The sequence below is a fragment of the Sus scrofa genome, chromosome 14, assembly GCF_000003025.6.
Source record: "Sus scrofa isolate TJ Tabasco breed Duroc chromosome 14, Sscrofa11.1, whole genome shotgun sequence".
Classification (NCBI taxonomy): Eukaryota; Metazoa; Chordata; class Mammalia; order Artiodactyla; family Suidae; genus Sus; species Sus scrofa.
The window spans coordinates 93866202-93887208 of NC_010456.5; positions in this window are offsets into that span (position 1 = coordinate 93866202).

Consider the following 21007-nt stretch of genomic DNA (forward strand, 5'->3'; position numbering starts at 1 on the left):
GTTAGGGAGTGTGATTCCTCCATTTTTATTTTTCTATGTCAATATCGCTTTAGCTATTCGGGTCTTTTGTGTTTACATACAAATTTAAAAATATTTTGTTCTAGTTCTGTGAAGAATATCATTGGTAATATGATATGGCAATCCCACTCCTGGGCTCATACCCAGAGAAAATCATAATTCGAAGAGATACATGCACCCTAATGTTCATCACAGCACTATTTACAATAGCCAAGAAGCAAGAGAAATTTCCATCAATAGAGGAATAGAAAAAGAACATGTAGTGCACATATACAATGGAATATTATTCAACCATAGAAAAGAATGAAATAATGCCATTTGTAGCAACATGGATGGATCTAGAGATTATCATACTAAATGAAGTAAGTCAGACAGAGAAAGACAAATAGCATATGATATATCTATATGTGGAATCTAATAAAAATGATACAAAAAATCTTGATAAAACAGAAACATACAGATTTCAAAACTAATCTTATGGTTACCATAGCCGAAACTGTTGAGGAGAGGGAGAAATTGGGAGGGTGGGAATAATGTATATACACTACTATATAAAATAGATGATTAACAATAACCTACTGGAGTTCCCATCGTGGGGCAGTGGTTAATGAATCAGACTAGGAACCATGAGCTTGTGGGTTCGATCCCTGGCCTTGCTCAGTGGGTTAAGGATCCAGTGTTGCCATGAGCTGTGGTGTAGGTTGCAGACGTGGCTTGGATCCCGCATTGCTGTGGCTTTGGGGTTGGCTGGCGGCTACAGCTCTGATTAGACCCCTAGCCTGGGAACCTCCATATGCCGCGGAAAGCGGCCCTAGAAAAGGCAAAAAGACAAAAGAAGCAAACAAACAAACAAAACAATAACCTACTACTGTATAGCACAGAAAAATCTACTCAATAGTTTGTTATAACCTTTATGGGAAAAAAAGAATGGATATATTTATATATATATATATATATATATAACTGATTCACATTGCTATACACCTGAAACTAATACAACATTGTGAGTCAACTATACTCCAACAACATTTTTAAAAAGAAAAAACAAAGTTGAACTTTGAAGAGAAAGGTAAAGTAAGAGATTCTACTCTATGGATTTTAAAAATTAAAAATTAGATGACGTTTTTGACAGGTGAGATATAGTTAACTAGGAGTTAAATTAGAAGAAAAGGGACTCAAAATACTATATTTAGCTCTTTCACTAATATTTTCCTTTCAAAAGAGTTATTGAGCACATATTGCAAATAAGACTTAATGTTACTACAGAGAACTGAAAGATAAATTGGAGAAAGATAGTACAGTTTCAGAATAAAATAATGGCACATATAAACATAACTTCTGTGGGAATATAAGTGCTCAAAAAAAAAAAAAAGCCTAATTTAGGTAGTGCGGCACTGAGATGAAAGCAAGGTCATATCAATTTTGGCAAAATCACAGAATGAGCAATGGGCATTGGGGGGGGGGTAAATTTAAACTGAGCAATGGAGGTTAAAATAAGCATTGAAAAAATGGCGTTGAAGAATGGTTTTATTAACTCGCATACACATTAGAACTAAAGGTGTCATTTACCTAAGATACCAATTTATCAAAGCCTTTACTGATAGATTTAAGGTTTTAAGGGTTTTAAAAGATATTTTTGACCAGTTTATTTTTTCTTTCTGAAGAGTAGTACAAGATTAAGGTGGGTTTTATTGTTGGCGGGGGGGGGGGGGGGGGGGGGGAGTGTCAGTGCATGCTGGAATATGTGAGATGATGGAAGCTTAATATGGTTAAATTGATGAAGTATATGAGTTTTGTTGCCCTATCTATGGAGGAAAAAAGAACTGTGACAAAATTCTTATTTAGTCTGCATTAAAATTATACAGTGTATACTCATCTTATATTTTGATCCATGTTTTGATATTAGCAGAGACTATATATAAGCTCACAAACCCACATATTCATGTACATTATCCATTTTTACTTTCTTGCCAAAGTATTCACCTTGCCTATCTATTTATTCATGAGCCTATTCACCTTACCTATGAAAATTAAATGCCTATCTACTTATTCATGAGTTGCATATTTTGGTTATTTTGAAGAGTAGAGTTCCATTCTGAGTAGTAAAAATATGTCTCTTTATGTAACATTATAGAATAGAAAGTTTTTGAAACATTTCATTTAAATGAGTAGGTAAAAAAACCCATGGATTAATTACTCATTAACATAACAGCAGGAAGAGACTTCTTTATATTCTGAATGATGAGTAGCATATATGAACAAAGCCCTGCATCTAAATTTAAATTTAGAATTTGACAACAAAGTTTTCATTTTTTTAATAATTACTTTCTTCAATGATATTCAAGTGTATCCCTTGGAGCACTAGCCAAAAAAAAAAATATATATATATATATTAGGTTACAATAAGGCATATGGTGGGGGCATGGGATCATTCACAGATGAATTTTATCCATGGAAATAAAGTTATTTCTTCAAGTAGGTTATCTTAACCAGTAGGAAATGCAGACTAAATGTTTGATATCCAAATAAGCTGTCCAAAAAATAATCACCAGTGTTGATTGAAGACTTGCTCATAAGTATTCAATGCCTCCACCTTAAGATGAAAGCAAGGAGGAAACTACCTTCAGTATAAAAGTAACAGAAGGAAACTTATCAGAGACCAAAGGCTTCTATCCTTTACTCATACCTGACTCTCATTGACTTCAATCAACATCATCCTCTCAGCAGGGAGAATCTGGCTGCAGGACAGACATTTAAATTTCATTAATAGTATTACAAGGATATCAGGTCTTTAATAATGAATTTTACATATTGGACATCGGAGGAATTACTGATCATAGCAGAGTCGTAAAAGCTGGTATTTGCTTAAAGAATTTGATGGGTTTTTTTTAATGAAACGTTAAAGTAAGTGAATATATCCATATGAACATGTAGTTGCTAGATTCTAAAAGCATGCCATTGGAATATTGCATAAATGATTTCCATTCACAGATGGAAAAAGTGGGATGTGCATATATCCAGCAGTAAGGAGTATGTATGAATCAAGATGAATCTGATTATGAGAACTGCACAAGTTTCTTATATTTTCATATATGCTTCCTTCTCCCTCTCATACCCCATCTCAGTCTCTAAAGAGAGTGAATGATGAAGACAACAGCCATAGCAAATATTAATAAAGTGCCAAGTGCCAGCTAATCTGCTGAGGATTTATGAGCATTATTTCATTAATTCTTATTATAACTTTTTATGGTATATAATATCATTATTCCCATTTTACCAATTAAAAAAACTGAAGCTCAAAGAACCTAAGCAATTCTTCCAGGTCACTCACCTAAAAAGAGTGAATACAGGGAATAAAACACAGGTCTACCTGAAATTACAACCTGTGAAAATAATGCATTTTCCTGCCTCACACACAGAATCAATAGAATCCAAATGTTCTTTTTTTTGGCCTCTCCTGAAGCATGTGGAAATTCCAAAGCCAGGGATTGAACCCATGTCAGAGCAGTGACCCTAGCCACAGTAGTGACAACTCAGGATCCTTAACCCACTGCACCTCAGGGAATGCCTTCATCTGTTCTTTTCCATATAAAGCTGCTTAAAACAATGTCCCCTTGCCCAAGCTCAACTTACACATTAAAGAAGCATCAGCAATAAGGAATTATGCATAATCACATAGGTATTTGAGAAGATTTAAGTTGACAATAGCACTATCTAGTCACAGATGTGCTATTAAATAGGTTTAACTGAATAGGAAAGAGGATCTGGGAACTCCTAACATAGGTTTATGGAAGTCATTCTTAATCTCTTCTTTCAAAGCTACATTTTTGATTACTTCAGATAATTCAGTAAAACAAAGTCTAGCTTCCAATCTTATAAAACAATGGAAATACAGAATTTTCACCAACTAATAGATAATATGATATTTTTCTAAATGTATTAACATTTTTAAGAGTACTTTATAGGCCACTTGAAGATGTTTTTGTTTTGTTTTTTGATTGAGAGGAGGAGGTTATGGGACCATTTTAAGTGCTCAAATCTCATATCATAGATATATTATGGAAGAATATAGAATAAAAACAAAAAAAATCTGAAGAGAAAAAAAAAACTTGTCAGCCTCAAAATAATAAGAGAAATCAGGAAAGGTCAAGTCATAAAATCTGAAACCTTAAATAGATTAGATTCTCTGATTAACATAGACAGATAAAAGATGTATCAGTTCTAATTTTTTTTTTCTGTATGTAAGCATAAGAGAGGGACTTTTTCTACTTTCTCAGCCAGTTCTTCAAAATAGTTTTAGATTACATCTTCATAGTTAATTTCTGGTCTCTAGAACCTCTTAGCAAGAGTCACTGATGCCTCTAAGCTCAGTTGTACCAAACACTGAGGTGATTCAAAACAAGGAATATTTTTGGATGCTAAAAACCCCTGTCCAAAAACCTGAGCTTCTGTCTTAATTTTGGAGCTTAGCATTTTCTGTGGAGTACTAGAGCATGGCCTCGTATCTTTGGCTTTTGTACTAGTTCCTGACAGCACTCATTTCCATAATATGCACTGTATTTATCTAAATTCAACCAACCTGCAGTAGTGGTGTCAGGAAACTGACCTCCTAGCAGCAACCATAATAAAAAAAAGAGAATCTACAGTGAACTTAGAAAGTTCCAGTACAAAGACCACATGTAATTTAGTGCAGTGTTCCACTTTTATTTATTTTCCCTTGAATTCACCCAATATACCCTTTAGATATCTAACACAGTATTCTTCATATTCCAGATTATAAGTCTCTGAGTAAAGCTTTTACTCTTTACCTCTTTCTCAAGCACACTGGATTTCAATCTCTCTGTCACACACAGGCACACAAACAGAAATTAGGCTATCCTATTATATTATCTCACAATATCTTTTTCTTTTCCTTTATAGCATGAATAAAGATGTTAAGCAATTTTGATAATAATTTGATTAATTTAACTTCATTCAAGAGGTAATAAATTTGATGGTGTCTGGGGAAAAGTCTATTTAGTTTACCATTATATTGCTAAGGCTAACACTGTACCTGCAACATAGCTGGCAGTAAATAAATACTGCCAAGTAAAAAATGATTTAATTTAATAAGCTTTGCCACCCAGACTCCTCAATTTCCTGGACTATATCTCTTCAGATATCTATACCTATTTGTACCAAACCTGTATTTACCATCTCTTTAGATTATTGTTGTTGGAGGTTCAATGCTACCTTTGGTTCAGGCTTTTCAGTTATTTTTCCTACTTAGTCCCAGCTAACACTTAACTCTTTGCCTTCTACTGTAACCCTTCCATGACTTCTGATAGACTAATCTGCAGGACTGCCAAAGACACTAGCCCTATAAATTCCTTCATAGGTCTTTACCTATGAAGGTGCCCAAACATGGTAGATTATTCCAAGATAGTTAGTTTTGTATAAGGCTGTAACTGGTTATCATCATCTTAATCCATTCCTCCACTTCTATAGAGAGCATCATCTGAATCTGAATGAATTTGATTAATCAGACAATAAAGTTTATAACTCAGTCAAGCAATATGAAAATTGAGAAGCAATCATTTGATTTAGCAATTCTGAGGTTATTACACTCCTTGAGAAGAGTGAGTTCATACATGCAGGAGCCCAAATTAAATCTGTGACATCCATATGCACAGCTTTCAATTATGTACCTCTATGCTGTTATCACCCACTTATACATACACATTTAATCAATTTCTTTCTTCAGTATGGGATCATATATCTATGTTGAAATCATCAGATAATACACCAATATTTTAAGTTTAATATAATTAAAAACAAAGGTATTAATCATGTTTTACAATTACATGACTCCTACTACCACTATGACCAAGTGCTCATGGGCATGCACAAACATATGCATACACACATGCACACTGAGATTTTCTTCATCCTATGTTTCCAATCTGAGTTAATACCACCACCATTCATACAAGGCATCTTGGATTTTCCCAATGATTACCTCCTGACTTTAATAAATGCTAATACTCCTTGATTTTAGCAATACCTAGATCTGGAATTGGACTAGATGTGAATCCTGAGTAAGCAATTTATTAACTGTCTACTGTTGGAAAACTTACTTAAACTTCCCCATGTTCCCTGATTCCCAAACTGTTACATGAGGAAAACACCACCACCTCCCTTGGTGGGTCAGTGTAACTGTTAATAAAGTGAGATTATGCATGTAAAATATCTAAATGCTTATCAATTTTTCTTTTTATTACTATTATTTACCCTTCTAATGACTTGGTATAAAACTCAGGAAATTATAGTCTGATGAAGGCTTACTGCCTTTTTCAAGATGTTTAGCTGATGGGAAGGTCAGAGAGCTAGTAACTGAAATAGATACCACAATCAAAGAAAATTATTTGCTTCTTCACATTTATATTTTAATAGAAACATTTAAGTAAGTTTCTCAGCTAAGATATGGAAGTGGTGGAGAAGATAAAGTTATAAACGAGAAGAATAGTCTTAATCACGAATATAAAACTTAATTTTCTCTCTTATCACAGATAAAACCAGCTTTGTAAAGAGTAGAAGCAGAAAGTTCTCCTCTTCCTCAAAACTTCTGGCACAGTTCTTTCATTTTCCCCTTTATAAAGAGTCGATTTAAAAAATATTCTGAAAGAAGATCATTCACTCTTTCTTATCCAGAAATTTTCCATTTTCTTTTTCTTTAAGCATTTCTACTCAGCTGCTAACCTTCCACACCTGGTAAATAAAATTTTTCTTTATTCTTCAGACATTTTATGGCCTTATGCTAAAAAGCATAAGAATTTACCAGTTTCCTGTTTTGCTGTTGTAGGTGTTTGCAAGATGACCCTAACAATGGGAAAGATATTCCTACTGCCTTGATGTTATTGGTATGACCATGTTTACGACTAGTGATGTTACTAATATTTAACCTAGGAAATTTTGTAGCTTAGAAGGTGTTTCAGTGTGTGATCTCAAGAATAAACTAAGGCAATGGTGCTCAAATTTTAGCTTCCATCAGAATCATTTGCAGAGAATACTGATTTCTAGGCTTCAACTCTAGAGATTCTGATTAAGTTAATTTGGAGTGGACCTCAAGAATTTGCATTTTGAGCATATTTCTGGGTAATGCCAATGCTGCTGGTCATCAATCTCACAGTCAGTGAATACCACTGACAAGAATAATCAGATTCCCAGTTGGATGAAGTAAGTGTAAATATATGTGGGCAGCCTTTTGATACTTGCTAAATAATAGCTAATGACTCCACTAGAATCATCACTGTTGGAAGAGAGAAGAAATAATACAAGTCATAGAGAAGAAATAATACAAGTCATAATAGCTCATGACTCCACTAGAATCATCACTGTTGGAAGAGAGAAGAAATAATCTCAAGAGCACAGATTATTAAAAGACCAGAATTCACTCAGTCCTAACTTAAAACTGAGACTCGAAAGTGTTTTAATGGCTCAAACATAAAGCACCTTAATAACGTTTAAGACTACTGAATCAGAAGGAATATGGCAATTTTGAAACATGTAGACATTTACCAACTGGAAAAAAAAATGAAATTTTTAATGAGTGCATTTTAGATGTACCTGGGAGAGTATCAGAAAATAACATATGTTTTAAATGCTCTTTCTCTGAGTCTGCTACTTCCTTGACATAGATTTAAATCAAATAAGTTACTTTTTCTTTCTGGGTCATTGTGTTCCACATTGTGCTCCACTGTTCGTAGCAACAAAGAAGCAAAAGGACATTCTGAATATCAAAATAGTGTTGCTAATATAAGCAGAATTGCAGCCATTAGGCCATTACACAGGTTCCCTAAGAAAATAAAGTGCTTAGATATAACATATCTTTAACCACAGGGGTGACTCTAGGAAGCAGGTGTATATTGGACAAGTGACCTTTGTATTATTTGGAGGTGGATGTCTTTAAAAAAAAATAGAAAATATACTCTAATTGGAAAATTTTATTTTTGAAAACTCTTCATTTTCAGTTTTGATGTAAATACTAAAACAGCCTTCCGTTTAGAGTCCTGAAGTCATAAACCACACTAATCCTAGTCCTTACTTTGTTTAAGATTTGGGTCCAGCTAGTCCTGGGTGCAACATGAACTCTGCCCCTTACTCAGTACATGACCTGGGCAACTTACCCAAGCTCCCAATGCTTTAATTTTCTTCCCTAATAAATAAGGATAAAATGCCTATTTTATATGGTTATAATGAGAACTGTTAGCTAATATAAGTAAATTTCCTATTGTTTCTGACTATTCCCAGATCTCTACCAAATTACCCGGAGAATAAAAGTAGCAAAAGGATAATACATTAGTTTATAAATCTATTTATAAACAAAATTAAAGTTAAACAACTAATAGTTCCTGTTGTGGGTCAGCCAGTTAAGAACCTGACAAGTGTCCAAGAGGGCGTGGGTTTAATCTCTGGTGTCAATCCGTGGCTTAAAGATCTGGCATTGCTACAGTCTGTGGCATACTTCATAGGTGAGGCTCAGATCTGGTGTCATTGTGGCTGTGGTCTGGCTGAGAAAACAAAAATATTTAACTCAAAACAACAAATACCAGCTCTTATACAATAAAGAATTTGTCTGGCCTCTGTCTTGGGTTCCTGGCATGAAACTTCTAAAATCCTTGGAATTTCTCAAGTTATAGGAGACTCTTCTTATGTTAATGAATGACTCATTGCAGATCCCCAGATAGTTTATAGTGTGGGCTAGTATCCAGAAAGATTAACTATGTGATTAGAGGGTTGGGACTTTGAGCTAGGCCAGCCTCCTGGGAAGATAGAGGGCTGGAGATTGAGTTACATCCCAAGGCTTATGATTCAATCAATACATCACACCTACATAATGAAATCCTAATAAAAACTCTGGATATCAAAGTTTAATGGATAATCCTGGTTGATGAACACATTGCTATGCTGGGAGGGAACAATCTTAATCCCATAAAGAGAGGGCACAGAAGCTATGCACTCCCTTAAGTCATATGCACATATGATAATCAGAAACATATATATTTTATTTTTTTATTATTATTATTATTTTGTCTTTTGTCCTTTTAGGGCCTCATGCACAGCATGTGGAGGTTCCCAGGCTAGGAGTCTAATTGGAGCTACAGCTGCCTGCTTACACCACAGCCACAGCAACATAGGATCCGAGCCATGTCTGCAACCTACACCACAGCTCACGGCAACGCCAGATCCTTAACCCACTGAGCAAGGCCAGGGATCAAACCTGCAACCTCTTGGTTCCTAGTTGGGTTCCTTTCCACTGCACCAGGAAGGGAACTCCAATCAGAAACATATATATTTGAAATTGCCACTGCCTCCTATCTAATGCATCATAGTAATTTCTCTCTTTTTTTTTTCCTTAGTTTTTTTTTATTATTATTTTTTAAATTAGAAATCTTGGCGTATAAAAATTGCCATGTGTTCCCAGATGCCCAAAACTGAAAGCATGGGAAGTGTTCAGGTGGGGAAGCTATGGTGAGTTATGTGAAACCAAGGGCAACAGGTGGGTAAGAGTCATAGCAGTAAGGCCATGTAAATCACATTGTGGATTAATATACCAATGTTGTGTATAACATTCTGACAGTAGGATAAATACAACAAAAGTTAAGTGCAAAGATGGGAACTGAGAAATAAACATAGAGTCAGGTGTGTTTAAGAGGAGGCTCACAGATCAAGGTAAAGCAACTAAATTGTAAAATATGCCTGCTTTGTCAGTTATTTATACAACTTACATCAATTCAGATTAGATTATATGGTTTCAAAAGTTTTTGAGATTTCTGTAATGTTTTAATAGTCTAACTTTATTGACTTTTTTTATGGACCTGTGTCATATAGAAGTTCCCTGGGGGTTGAATTGGAGCTGCTGCTTCAGACCTACACCACACCACAGTGACACCAGATATGAGCTGCACCTATGAGCTATGCCACAGACTGTGGCAATGCCAAATCCTTAACCCAATGATCGACACCAGAGATGGAACCCACATGCTCTCAGACACTACGTCAGGTTCTTAACTGGCTGAGCCACAATTGGAACTCTTATTTATTTAACTTTAATGTTGGTTTATAAATAGCTTTTAAAGAATTTTTTTCAATTTATTTCCCCATCATGTCCTTGCAACTAAATTTAGTGGAAGCTAGAGAAAGGAGAAAGAAAGCTTTCATCTGGAGAAAAACTAAGGAGAGTTCATTCAGAAAATTGCCTTTTTATAATCTTGCCATTGGAATAATTGACTTTTGGCTAATTAGCTCAAAGAGAATTAGCCTGCTTTATGTAACTCTAGGCAATAGAGCTAAAGGTTTGTCTACTAACTATCAAAGGAAAGAATTTTTTCCTTTGTATATCAGGTTCGTAGAACACAAAGAATAAAATCTTGCTACAGAAAGGAGCTAGACAGCAGAAATACTTGTCCATTGTTTTTTCTTTTGCAGGGCCACAGCTGCGGCATATGGAAGTTCCTAGGCTAAGTGTTGCATCTGGGCTGCAGCTGCTGTAGCCATAGCAACACAGGATCTGAGCCACTTCTGTGACCTATGCCATAGATTGTGGCAATGCCAGATCCTTAACCCACAGAGCAAGGCCAGGGATAAAATACACAACCTCAGGGATACTAGTCAGGTTCCTAACCCCCTGAGCCACAAGGGGAACTTGCCACTTTGCATACTTATTTACAATATTGAAATATACACTACATAGAAAAAATAGTTTATTAAATTAAATAATATGGGGCCAAGTTCTTAAGGAGAGCATATAATGGGATCTTGGATACAAATGAAATTTATGTTTTCTGTAGAATTGTCTGATAAGAGTTTCTGTTGTGGCTCAACAGTAATGAACCTAACTGGTATCCATGAGGACGTAGGTTTGAGCCCTGGCTCAATGGGTTAGGCATTCCACGTTGCCAAGAGCTGCAGTGTAGGTCACAGACACAGCTCAGATCTGGCGTTGCTATGGCTGTTGCATAAGCTGTTAACTGTAGCTCAGATTCAACCCCTGGCCTGGGAACTTCCATATGCCACAGGTGCAGCCCTTAAAAAAAAAAAAAAAAAAAAAAAGTCTGATAACTACCCTGTAAATCCCAGCAGGGAAAGAGATGGTTCAAAGCTTAGTTAAAAGCAGAATCTTTTCTATTTAAAAGGATCATTTCAGCTTGCATGAAGTGACAATGCTCAGTTATCCAGCATTACCAAAACCACCAGACAGCAGCAGCTGTTGATCAGTGCAAGAGAAATTTCAAATTTGATTAGAGTTTAGACCATGATGACAAGTATGATTCTATAGATGGAGGTTTTGCTTCTAAAAGGGTGCACTGGTTGTTATGAAGTGAGAGCATTCATATATTAAGGAATCTAACAATTATCCCATTCTCCTTTCCAGAAGTCTATTATTAGCACATGACTTAAGCTCTATATGTCAGAAATTCAGACCTGCCCTCTGCCAACTTGTATATTTACCACATTGCCAAATAGATATTTTAAATTAAACCAAAATTTTTTAGAGGTTATAGGTATGTGGCTGATATAATGGAAGACATGATTATAATTGAAAATATCATTGTATTTATTGATAGAAGCTTAAAAACACAATCTTTCTAAACATAAAATAAGACAAAACATGTATTTTTCCATAAATATTTAAGTAATTATTCAGATTTATCTGTTTTATCTTTCCAAGTGAGATTAAACATTGAAAAATAAACAGGAAGTCCAATGGTCAATCTGTGATAGCAGCAATGTAAATTTTTTTTTTTTTAGTTTTTGAGAATGTTCTTTAAGGTCAAATGGACAGAGGATTTTATAAATTTCAAGTACACATTCTTCAGGTTATCTCATAAAGGTTATGGGTGGTCTCATAATTTTAAGGAATTCTAGTGTAGTGGTTGCAAAATATTTCAAGTGAAGGATGTAGGATTGATGACATAGAAATCAGGGAGTTTCAACTCATGTAAATATTTAAGGAGGGACTTTTAAAACTTAACGGCACTAGGGAAGTAGAGGGCAAAGTTGAAGATTCTTTTCTTCCCTTTATTGACGTACAATGCTAAGACAAGTCTATGGTCAGAAGCAGAAGATGTTCTCCACAGTACTGGACCTTAGCTATTCCAGTAGAAATCATATATGTATATTACATTTTTTCGGTGGACTTTGAATTGTCTTACATGCTTAACTATATCTACTGCATATATTATTTCATCACCTCTTTAAATACCATTCTCCATTAGTTTTGAGTTTGAGGATAAAAGTATAAGATAACCCATTCTTATTTTACTTAATTTAAATCAGAAAGCAGTATATATAGAAAAAAAAAACCTTCTAAACATTTCCTAAACATAATTTTCTAAGTTCTTATTGTTTTTTTCACTGTTTAAAAAAATTAAAAAAAAAGATCACAAATAGTTTTCTCATCTTTTCACTTCTATCATTCTACTTCACAACCTAACATTTACTCAATATCTAGCACTTAGAAACTTATGGGTTATTTATTCTTTGCTTACTTTACCTATCTCCTGAAGAGCATCTTCTGAATAGTAATAGATACTATCAAAATATCTAGTAAAGATACATATGTCAAATTGATTTATTTTTCAATCTCTATCCATGTAAAATGCTACAATAAACCAGATTTCTGCAGATATTAGACTACTCTAGTGAAAATTATAAGTGTAAGAGTCATCCAGGAACAGGTATTAAAAGAGCCACTCAAGAAAAGTCTCTTTCTCTTATACTAAATTGTTTCTTTTCAAAAGATGAGATAATTTACTAAATACAAAAATTAATCATAATACATGCTATATCATAAGGCCTGATAGAAGCTGAATTTTATGGTTAATGATAATTAGTTTGGAGGACTGGAGGGTATAACCAAATAGATCTCTGACAAAAACTTAGACCTAAGTTCATTTTACTTGTGATTCAGCAGTAAAGACAGATGCTTTAAAAAAAAAAAAAAAAAAAGTCAGATTTATTGAAACCTTGTTGTAAAATCCTCATTTTGAAGTCATGGAGCTTCAGAATCACACTGTGACTTGATATGGCACCTAAAAGATAAATTACTCAGGAAACAAGCTAAGAGAAGTTTGCTTTTGTTTTCTCCTACTCTCTTTCCTTGTCATCATCATATTTCCATGTCATTCCAGGCCTTTTTGCTGCCCCCTGGATGCCCCTTGTAAGAGGAATAGAATGATAGCTTTTAATATTGTCTTTTTTAAATTAAAGTATAGTTGATTTACAATGTTGTGCCAATCTCTGCTGTATATCAAAATGATTCAAAAAGTCATATATACACTTTTTAAAAAATATTATTTTCCATCATAGTCTATCCCAGGAGACTGGATGTAGTTACCTGTGCAATACAATAGGAACTTACTGTCAATCCATTCTAAATGTAGTAGTTTGCATCTATTTACCCCAAACTCCCAGTCAATCACACTCTCTCCCATAGTTTTTAATATTGTAAGTCCTCAGCTCACCATTCTCAAACAAAATTAGCCAGAAATATAAGAATCACATTCATCCTTCCAAATTCAAGGGAGTAACTGGAATACATCATGGGTGCTTACAAATGCCTTTGACTCACTTTTTCTCAGCTCACATTGCTTACCACTTCTTCCCTGTATTCAGACTGCAATTCACTCATAGTCTGGGAAGAAATTTCTACTGAGGGAACTTTGGCCTCATCAATCTTGACTCCAATTTAAAGAAATATGAGGCTTAACTGTTTCTGAATTTGGAAGACCAATTATTTTGCCCCAGTTTTAGACATGATGTTACTAAAAATGGAAGAAGCTTCCTTTGTTATGTGTGCCCTTCCATGTGCTTTTTCTATTGTCTTGTAAGAACTAAAGACACAGTTCTCTGATGCCTCTGTTTTTAATCTTGTAACCCCAGGACTGTGTTACAAGTCACTGTAACTGGGCCGGAAGAAAACCTGAGAAACATACATAAGATTTTTCTCAAAATTGTTGTTCCCTTTCAACTCTTTTTCAAAACTCTACATCAAGCCTTCTGCATGTCCTACTTCCCACCAAGTTCCTGCTTTATTGGATACAATCTATTTTGAGGGGGAGGCAGGAAAAAAAAATGGTACCCTCACTGGTTTATGAACTAGAGCTATTTTTTCTGAAGGACTAGTCTTTAGCCCCAGTGAATCTAGTGGTCCCTATGGATCTCCGGAACCCATTATGTGGAGGAAAAAATTAAAAAAATAAAAACAAAAAAAATTTTAAACGAACAGCAAAACTGTTTTGGAAATTGAATTTTAATATCTTCCTTTCCTTCAATTAATTCAATGATAAGGCTAGTCTAGTCTATTACCAGGAACAATACTGCATATATCTGACTATACTATGGTTAAAAAGATTGAGAAACCATTAAACATTAAATTCCTATAGCACAGACATTACTAAATTATAAATCAGACCACAATGTCTATTACTGAAATATTTCAGAAGTTTTACATACAACTAATAGATGGATGTTCACCCTTTTAAATTATTTTCTATCTTATTATGTGAAAAGAAATTGAGTTAATTTAAAGTGATACTGTTAAGTAGAAACACATACTATTGCATTAGACTTTAACATTTGCACTGTTTTTGACCATCACCTTTTTAAAATAACTGTAAGCTAGATTTACTATTCTTCTTTTTGCTGATAAGAAAATATAGGACACAGAGAGGATACGTGAGTCACCTCAGATTGCACAGAAAGTCAATAGAACAACTAGAATAGAAACTAGCATTACTCAATCAATCCCTGGTGTCCCTTTTTGTTGTACTTAGCAGTTCTATCTCTTATTAAAAAGGACAATCATACTTATTCCATTTATAAGACTACTATAATTTAGTCACATTCTAACAGATTAAATTTGGTATTTCACATTGATTAAATGATTAAAGAGATACTTAAATAGAATTTAAATTATTTCCCAATGACTTTGAAGGTGTTGTTCCTTCAAGGCTACAAAGTAAACCCCTTATAAAGCTAATTAATGAATTGAAATCACAAGTGTGCAGATCAGTGTGGCTGTCAGCAGAACAGATCTCAGGCAGCATTTTTTTGGGGGGGGGTAAGATTAATGGATCTACATAAGAACTTTAACAGCTCTCTAAATTCAGTCTTTCATCAAATGATTACTGAGTACCTACTATGATACAGACATATTCTAGGTTCTAATAGTACATAGTATAGAAAACATCTCTGCCTTCATGGAGCTAACATTGTAGCACAGGAGGACAGATGATGAACAGGATATGTAAATATAGTGTATAGTATGTTACCTGGTTATAAATAGTATGACCACAAAAAACAGGAAGGGGAGGTAAATTATTGCAGATCAGAGATTAGGGGACCACAGAAGGACACATAGATATCATTTGTAATTTTTTTTTTGAATTTTTAAATTTTTATTTTTTTTAATTGCTATTTCCCCAATACAATTTTTTTCAGCTGTACAACATGGTAACCCAGTTACACATACATGTTCACATTCTATTTTCTCATATTGTCATGCTCCATCATAAGTGACTAGACAGAGTTCTCAGTGCTACACAGCAGGATCTCATTGCTAATCCATTCCAAAAGCAATAGTTTGCATCTATTAACCCTAAGCTCCCAACCCACCCCACTCCCTCCCCTCCTTTGGCAACCACAAATCTATTCTACAAGTCCATGATTTTCTTTTCTGTGGAAAGGTTCATTTATGCCATATATTAGATTCTAAGTATGTGATATCATATGGTATCTGTCTTTCTCTTTCTGACTTACTTCACTCAGTATGGGAGTCTCTAGTTTCATCCATGTTGCTGCAAATGGCATTATTTCATTCTTTTTTATGGCTGCATAGTAATCCATTGTGTATATATACCTCATCTTCTTAACCCAATCATCTGTTGATGCACATTTGGATTGTTTCCATGTCTTGGCTCTTGTGAATAGTGCTGCAATGAACAGGTGGGTGCATGTGTCTTTTTCCAGGAAAGTTTTGTCTGGATATACACCCTAGACTGGAATTGCTAGGTCATATGGTAGTTCTATTTATAGATTTCTAAGGGACCTCCATACTGTTCAACATAGTGGTTGTATCAGCCTACATTCCCACCAGCAGTGCAGGAGGGTTCTCTTTTCTCCACACCGCCCCCAACATTTGTTATTTGTGGCCTTATTAATGATGGCCATTCTGACTGGTATGAAGTGGTATCTCGTGGTAGTTTTGATTTGCAATTCTCTAATAATCAGGGATGATGAGCATTTTTTCATGTGCTTGTTGGCCATCTGTATCTCTTCCTTGAAGAAATGTCTATTCAGGTCTTTTGACCATTTCTCCATTGGGTTGTTGGCTTTTTTGCTGTTGAATTGTATAAGTTGCTTGTATATTCTAGAGATTAAGCCCTTGTCATTTGCATCATTTGAAACTATTTTCTCCCATTCTGTAAGTTGTCTTTTTGTTTTTTCTAATGGTTTCCTTTGCTGTGCAGAAGCTTGTCAGTTTGACTAGGCCCCACTGGTTTATTTTTGCTCTTATTTCTGTTGCTTTGGGAAACTGACCTAAGAAAATATTCATAAGGTTGATGTCAGAAACTGTTTTGCCTATGTTCTCTTCTAGGAGTTTGATGGTGTCTTGTCTTATATTTAAGAGTTTCAGCCATTTTGAGCTTGTTTTTGTGCATGGTGTGAGGGTGTGTTCTATTTTCATTGATTTGCATGCAGCTGTCCAGGTTTCCCAGCAATGCATGCTGAAAAGACTCTTTTTCCCGTTTTATGTTCTTGCCTCCTTTGCCAAAGATTAATTGACCATAGGTGTCTGGGTTTATTTTTAGGTTCTCTATTCTGTTCCCTTGGTCTATATGTCTGTTGTGGGACCAGTAACACACTGTCTTGATGACTGTGGCTTTGTAATATTGCCTGAAGTCTGGGAGAGTTATGCCTCCTGCTTGGTTTTTATTCTTCAGAATTGCATTGTCAATTCTGGGTTTTGTGGTTCCATATAAATTTTTGGATTGTTTGTTCTAGTTTTGTGAAAAAGTCACAGTTAATTTGATAGGGTTTGCATTGAATCCATAGATTGTTTTGGGTAGTAGAGCCATTTTTACAATATTAATTTTTCCAACACTGGTGCATGGAATATCTTTCCATTTCTTCACATCTTCTTTTATTTCATTGATTAATGTTTTATAGTTCTTGGCATATAAATCCTTTAACTCTAAGTTATTGGATAACACAAAAGCAGTGCTCAAAGGGAAATTCATAGCAATATAGGTCTTCCTCAATAAAGAAGTAAAATCTCAAATTGACAACTTAACCCACCACCTAAATGAATTAGAAAAAGAAGAATAAACAAAATCTAAAGTCAGCAGAAGGAAGAAAATCATAAAGATCAAAGAGGTAATCAATAAAATAGAGATTAAAAAAACAATTGAAGAAATCAATAAAACCAAAAGCTGGCTCTTTGAAGAGGTATACAAAATTGACAAACCTCTGGCCAGACTCACCAAGAAGAGGAGGAAAAAAACCTAAATAAACAACTCAGAAATGAAAAAAGAGAAGTCACAACGGATACTACAGAAATACAAAAAAACATGACAGAATACTATGAACAATTGTATGCCAACAAATTTGACAACCTGGAAGAAAAGGACAAATTTCTAGAGATTTAACAGCCTGCCAAAACTGAATCAAAAAGAAGCAGATTAACTGAACAGACCGATCACTAGAAATGAAATTGAGTATGTCATAAAAACACTCCCTACAAATAAAAGTCCAGGACCAGATGACTTCACAGGTGAATTCTACCAAACATACAAAGAGGAACTTGTACCCATCCTCCTTAAACTTTTTCAAAAGGTTGAAGAAGAAGGAACACTCCCAAAGTCATTCTATGACGCCACCATCATCCTCATTCCAAAACCAGACAAAGATACCACATAGATATTTGATGGAAGTCCCAAATGACTCGAGACTGGAAGTCCATCTGTAGGACATCTGTGGGAGAACAATTCCAGGCAAAGGAAATATTAAAAATAAATATCCTGGCATGAGAGTGTGTCTTATGTATACAGGGACATTGAAAATATCTTTTTTTTTTTTTTTTTTTTTTTTTTGGCTGGACTAAAGGAAAGCAGTGAGAAAGAGTTTCAGATTGGTGATGGAGAACAAAATAATGTAGAATCTTATGAATCATAATAAGGATATAAGAGTTAATAAAACTCTGAGATGGGAGTATAAGAGTCATTTTAGGTTTTTTAAAAAAATACCTCTAGCCAGAATTGAGAATAAACCCTTAGAAACTAAAAGCAGAAGCCATGAATTATCTGTTTCTTTCTACTCTCAAGACATACATTTCTGCCATTTGATGATTCATTTGGAAATCAAAACTCTGTGTGAAGTGGTTGTAATAATCAATGGAACTCTATGTTAGTTAAGTGGCTTGATCTACAGAGGAGGTACTGGATGGATTTTGGTACTGTTGTTTGTCAGGTCCTGTTGATCAATTGTTGGCAAATGATGCTAGAGCTGTAGTGAAACAGTGAAAGATAAGCTAGATGAGCAGGGTCACTTAGAAGCTGAGGTGAACTCACTTGAGAATTAAACTGAGTATCAGATTCTGGGAAATATTCCATAGTAATGAATTCTATGTAGACAGTTTGTATAGGTGGGAAGCTAGGGATGTGTATTAAAGAGGACAAGTAGTAGGTATTCAGATGGTCTAAAACTATCTTTCAAGGAATGTCCAAATTATGCTAGAATTACTGCCAAACCACTGGGAAATAACAAAAGGATTTTTGTCAGATACTCCCACAGCACCCTTATAGAATAGCTCTGGGGAGTTTCTGTTGTGGCTCAGCAGTAACAAACAAGACTAAATAACCAGGAGAATGCAGGTTCGATACCTGGCCTCACTCAGTGGTTTAGGATCCGCTGTTCATTGTCATGGAGCTGTGATGTAAGTTGTGGATGCGGCTCAGTTCTGGCATTGCTGTGGCTCTGGCATAGGCTGGTGGCTACAGCTCCAATTTGACCCCTAGCTGGAAACTTTCATATACTATGGGTGTGGCCATAAAAAGACAAAATAAACAAACAAACAAAAAAACTCTGTTCAAAAAAACAAAAATGGCTCAGTTCTATATAAGAGAATATAAACAAGTATTCTTACTCCCATAGTAAATGACATGGAATGAACAGCCATGATCATTAACTGGGTAATACGTACAAGAGACCAAAAATATTTTCAAACTGAAAAGTATGAACTAAAACATTTCTAGTATCACAGAATATTGGCAGAAAAGAGAGTTTTGAGTGCATTTCAAAAATCATTTTTGCATGAGTTACATTATTTCATTCCTAGGTTCCATTTGTTATTGTTCTCTCATTTGTAACTTCATTACTGACTGATTAAAATTCTGCCTGCTTCTAGTCTGAATGCTTCCCTTCTCATTAAGGCATAAAAGCTGTGAAGTAATTTTTTTCCTGGGTTTATATCTCAGTTGTCAATCTCCATTTATTTGGTTCTTCTACATCTGAATTTTATTTTCAATTTTCCCTTTTATTAGCTTTGTTTGAGACTATATAATACTTTTTATCTCTATTTTCCCTTCCCTTTTTTTTGATGAATATTTATTTGAAACTTCCTGTGAACAAAGCAATAACACAACTTTGATAGAACAAAGATTAGTTGCAAATATTACCTCTTTTTCTTTGAGAAATATCAATACTTTGAAACTGTTGCTCATGTAAACAATATCTATTATTTTGTATTAAGCCTTGTTCAGCTTTTTAATTAGGTAAATTAGTTGTCTAATCCCAAAAAAGATCAGAAGTGATCAAATGATCAGAAAATAATCTGTCACCTATTTAATACTGGCATTATAGATTTTTATATTACTGTCATTACAATTTTATAAATAGAAAAGATCTCTTAAATGAAACAGTATATAATGATTAACATGCAAATGAAATTGCAGAAAATTAATTCAATAGAAAAAAGATGGCTATCTCTTGAAATAATGGTTAAAAGTCATATAATTAGGTTTCGAAGGTTACAAAACAAAAATAATTAATTGAATCAACAGGCATTTATTTAGAATCTAAATTAAATTAAGGACAGTGATGAAGCACCTGATCAATTTATCCTCTGACAGTAAGGAGTTCACAGCATTATTAGAGTAGCAGGAAAAGATGAAAGTGAGTCTTAAGTGGCTGCATAAAATACATTACATGGTTTCATATAACTCGTTAGTGGAACTAGTGCTTTAGAAGAATATTAAAAAATACCATATATAATGTTTATATGGTGTACCTTACTTATTTGTTTCTTATATTAAATTGAGACTTTTCCCCCCAAAACACATTATTTTAAGGTCACCTTAAAGTTGAGTGAAATCAGCTAATAAGAAGGAATTACACAAGGAGTCTGGGTGGAAAGATGTGTAATAGGGATAATTAATAGAAGTAAATGGATCTCAATATTTCACTATATAGTACTTTTTATATAGAAATTATTTTTTAAAATATCATCTCAAATACTACGTGTGTGTGTGTATTTTTTTTTTTTCTGCCTTTGGTAGAATGACCTCACTCATACTTCTCTATTAAAAATACAGTTCAAAAGATACTTCCTCTTTTGATGTCCCTAATTCTACCCGTATTTATTATGGGGCAATTTCTATCCTGCCATTTAATATTTATACTCTGGATTAGTATTATTCTTTCCTTGGAGACAGCTGGTGATATTCTCCAATTCCATATACAAGTGATAAGATTCAAGGTCAGATTCATGAGTGTGCAACGTATGCAGTCACATAGAATCCCACACTTAGAAGAGCTTTGTATTTGGTTTCATGCTCTGAACTTAGTGCCTTTAAATTATTAACAATTTTATTTTGAATTTATGATTTATAAGTAAGGTTTGATGGGACAAGGGAGCATTGTGTAGCAGAGAAGATATATGCAATATGTG